The sequence below is a fragment of the Xyrauchen texanus genome, chromosome 18 (assembly GCF_025860055.1).
Source record: "Xyrauchen texanus isolate HMW12.3.18 chromosome 18, RBS_HiC_50CHRs, whole genome shotgun sequence".
NCBI classification, from domain to species: Eukaryota; Metazoa; Chordata; class Actinopteri; order Cypriniformes; family Catostomidae; genus Xyrauchen; species Xyrauchen texanus.
The window spans coordinates 43,887,808-43,893,099 of record NC_068293.1 but is presented as its reverse complement, the minus strand read 5'-3'; positions in this window follow the sequence as shown (position 1 = coordinate 43,893,099).

Below are 5,292 nucleotides of genomic sequence, written 5' to 3'. Positions count from 1 at the left end.
TCCCCTACAACCTAAAACAACCCCTAAACCCAACACATCCCCTAAACCCAACACATCCCCTAAACCTAACACAACCCCTAAACCCAACACAACCCCTAAACCCAACACACCCCCTAAACCCAACACCACCCCTAAACCCAACACATCCCCTAAACCTAACACATACCCTAAACCCAACAAATCCCCTAAACCTAACACAACCCCTAAACCCAACACCACCCCTAAACCTAATACATCCCCTAAACCCAACACATCCCCTAAACCCAACACATCCCCTACAACCTAAAACAACCCCTAAACCCAACACATCCCCTAAACCCAACACATCCCCTAAACCTAACACAACCCCTAAACCCAACACCACCCCTAAACCTAACACACCCCTAAACCCAACACAACCCCTAAACCTAACACATACCCTAAACCCAACAAATCCCCTAAACCCAACACATCCCCTACAACCTAAAACAGCCCCTAAACCCAACATAACCCCTAAACCCAACACACCCCCTAAACCCAACACATCCCCTAAACCCAACACATCCCCTAAACCCAACACACCCCCTAAACCCAACACAACCCCTAAACCAAACACAACCCATAAACCTAAAACATACCCTAAACCAAACAAATCCCCTAAACCAAACACATCCCCTACAACCTAAAACAGCCCCTAAACCCAACACAACCCCTAAACCCAACACATACCCTAAACCCAACAAATCCCCTAAACCCAACACATCCCCTACAACCTAAAACAGCCCCTAAACCCAACACAACCCCTAAACCTAACACATACCCTAAACCCAACAAATCCCCTAAACCCAACACATCCCCTACAACCTAAAACAGCCCCTAAACCCAACACACCCCCTAAACCCAACACATCCCCTAAACCCAACACACCCCCTAAACCCAACACAACCCTAAACCCAACACATCCCTAAACCCAACACAACCCATAAACCTAACACATACCCTAAACCCAACAAATCCCTAAACCCAACACATCCCCTACAACCTAAAACAGCCCTAAACCCAACACAACCCCTAAACCCAACACATCCCCTACAACCTACAACACAGCCCCTAAACCCAACACAACCCCTAAACCTAACACATCCCCTAAACCCAACAAATCCCCTAAACCCAACACATCCCCTACAACCTAACACAACCCCTAAACCCAACACAACCCCTAAACATAACACATCCCCTAAACCTAACACAACCCCTAAACCCAACACAACCCCTAAACCCAACACATCCCCTAAACCTAACACATCCCCTAAACCTAACACAACCCCTAAACCCAACACATCCCCTAAACCCAACACATCCCCTACAACCTAACACAACCCCTAAACCTAACACAACCCCTAAACCCAACACAACCCCTAAACCCAACACAACCCCAAAACCCAACACAACCCCTAAACCCAACACAACCCCTAAACCCAACACATCCCCTAAACCTAACACAACCCCTAAACCTAATACATCCCCTAAACCCAACACATCCCCTACAACCTAGAACAGCCCCTAAACCCAACACAACCCCTAAACCCAACACATCCCCTACAACCTAAAACAGCCCAAAACCCAACACAACCCCTAAACCCAACACAACCCCTAAACCTAACACAACACCTAAACCCAACACAACCCCTAAACCCAACACATCCCTTAAACCTAACACACCCCTAAACCGAACACATCCCCTAAACCTAACACAACCCCTAAACCCAACACATCCCCTAAACCGAACACATCCCCTAAACCTAACTGTTAGATAATTTTGTCATCCAATGTATTTAATTTATTTGTTGATCTGCAATCCCCGTCTCGATACGGCTCAGCTGAGGGAAGAAAGATATGACACAGACTCAATGGTATCAAATCCTTTCTTCAGCATTTATTGCTTCAGCATTCTGCTATATGGTCCAGAAAACCACATTCCACTGGACCCCCACCAATGAAATAGTTCTTTACCTTATATGGGGGTGACATACATTTGAGGTAGTGTGAAACGTGAGAACAGAGACAAAAACACATTCCTTAGAACATCTTTGGAACAGGAAACAGTTGTAGCTACCCCCAACAAAAGAGGTGTAAAAGAGTCCTTCATTATTCCACATTACATCACCAGAGAAGTTGTTGAGAAGCATTAATTATTCCACACTAACACAACCCATAAACCTAACACAGCCCCTATACCCAACACAACCCCTAAACCCAACACATCCCCTAAACATAACACAACCCTAAACCGAACACATCCCCTACAACCTAAAACAGCCCCTAAACCCAACACAACCCCTAAACCCAACACATCCCCTAAACCCAACACATCCCCTACAACCTAACACAACCCCTAAACCTAACACAACCCCTAAACCCAACACAACCCCTAAACCCAACACAACCCCTAAACCCAACACAACCCCTAAACCTAACACATCCCCTAAACCCAACACATCCCCTAAACCTAACACAACCCCTAAACCTAATACATCCCCTAAACCCAACACATCCCCTACAACCTAGAACAGCCCCTAAACCCAACACAACCCCTAAACCTAACACAACCCCTAAACCCAACACATCCCCTACAACCTAAAACAGCCCAAAACCCAACACAACCCCTAAACCTAACACAACCCCTAAACTTAACACATCCCCTAAACCTAACACATCCCTTAAACCCAACACAACCCCTAAACCCAACACAACCCCTAAACCTAACACAACACCTAAACCCAACACAACCCCTAAACCCAACACATCCCCTAAACCCAACACAACCCCTAAACCCAACACAACCCCTAAACCCAACACATCCCCTAAACCTAACACAGCACCTAAACCCAACACAACCCCTAAACCCAACACAACCCCTAAACCTAACACAACACCTAAACCCAACACAACCCCTAAACCTAACACACCCCTAATCCGAACACATCCCCTAAACCTAACACAACCCCTAAACCCAACACATCCCCTAAACCGAACACATCCCCTAAACCTAACTGTTAGATAATTTTGTCATCCAATGTATTTAATTTATTTGTTGATCTGCAATCCCCGTCTCGATACGGCTCAGCTGAGGGAAGAAAGATATGACACAGACTCAATGGTATCAAATCCTTTCTTCAGCATTTATTGCTTCAGCATTCTGCTATATGGTCCAGAAAACCACATTCCACTGGACCCCCACCAATGAAATAGTTCTTTACCTTATATGGGGGTGACATACATTTGAGGTAGTGTGAAACGTGAGAACAGAGACAAAAACACATTCCTTAGAACATCTTTGGAACAGGAAACAGTTGTAGCTACCCCCAACAAAAGAGGTGTAAAAGAGTCCTTCATTATTCCACATTACATCACCAGAGAAGTTGTTGAGAAGCATTAATTATTCCACACTAACACAACCCATAAACCTAACACAGCCCCTATACTCAACACAACCCCTAAACCCAACACATCCCCTAAACATAACACAACCCTAAACTGAACACATCCCCTACAACCTAAAACAGCCCCTAAACCCAACACAACCCCTAAACCCAACACATCCCCTAAACCTAACACAACCCCTAAACCCAACACAACCCCTAAACCCAACACAACCCCTAAACCTAACACATCTCCTAAACCTAACACAACCCCTAAACCTAACACATCCCCTAAACCCAACACAACCCCTAAACCCAACACAAACCCTAAACATAACACAACCCCTAAACCTAACACATCTCCTAAACCTAACACATCCCCTAAACCTAACACAACCCCTAAACCCAACACAACCCCTAAACCCAACACAACCCCTAAACCTAACACAACCCCTAAACCTAACACATCCCCTAAACCCAACACAACCCCTAAACATAACCCAACCCCTAAACATAACACAACCCCTAAACCCAACACAACCCCTAAACCTAACACATCCCCTAAACCTAACACAACCCATAAACCCAACACATCCCCTAAACCCAACACAACCCCTAAACCCAACACAACCCCTAAACCTAACACATCCCCTAAACCCGACACATCCCCTAAACCCAACACATCCCCTAAACCCGACACAGCCCCTAAACCCAACACAACCCCTAAACCTAACACATCCCCTAAACCCGACACATCCCCTAAACCTAACACAGCCCCTAAACCCAACACAACCCCTAAACCTAACACAACCTAAAAACCTAACACAGCCCCTAAACCTAACACAACCCCTAAACCCAACACAGCACCTAAACCCAACACAACCCCTAAACCCGACACATCCCCTAAACCTAACACAACCTAAAAACCTAACACAGCCCCTAAACCCAACACAACCCCTAAACCCAACACAACCCCTAAACCTAACACAGCCCCTAAACCCAACACAACCCCTAAACCCAACACAACCTCTAAACCCAACACAACCTCTAAACCCAACACAACCCCTAAACCTAACACATCCCCTAAACCCAACACAACCCCTAAACCCAACACAACCCATAAACCTAACACAACCTAAAAACCTAACACAGCCCCTAAACCCAACATAACCCCTAAACCCAACACAACCCCTAAACCTAACACACCCCCTAAACCCAACACATCCCCTAAACCCAACACATCCCCTAAACCCAACACAACCCCTAAACCTAACCCCACAAAAAACTTTTGAATTTATGTCTGCCCATCGCCCAAAACACAAAGTCTGAGGCAAAGTTAAATTTGAGTGCCCAAAACGACTGCCACAAATAATTCTGAACATTCAACCAAAAATCTTGGATCTTAACACACCCCACAAAAGCATGGGTTATGTCTCCAACTTCTGACTTGCATTGCCATCTGGTGGGTGTGTCTTTAAGACCAGGTCTATACAATCTAGAGGGGGTCCAATAGAATCTATGTAAAATCTTAAACTGCATCAGGCACACCCTTGCATCTCTAGATGCAGACTTTTTAGAATCCTAGCCCACACTCCCTCTTCCAATACCAAGTTTACATTTTCTCCCATAATTTCTTGAGAGAAGTTGAAGCTCCGTCCCCCAGACTCTGAATCAGCAGAGAGTAATACACTAATGCCTCATGACCTTTTCCAAAAGCAGTAAACCCCATTTGCAGAGTATCTGCAGCTTTAGGGTGGTGTATGCTACTCCCAAAAATTGTAGAGAGCAGGTGGCGCTGCTGTAAATACCTAAAGAACTGAGATCTGGGAATCCCAATATGATGACCCAAATTCTCAAAAGATCTCAACATTCCATTCTCATACAGGTCGCA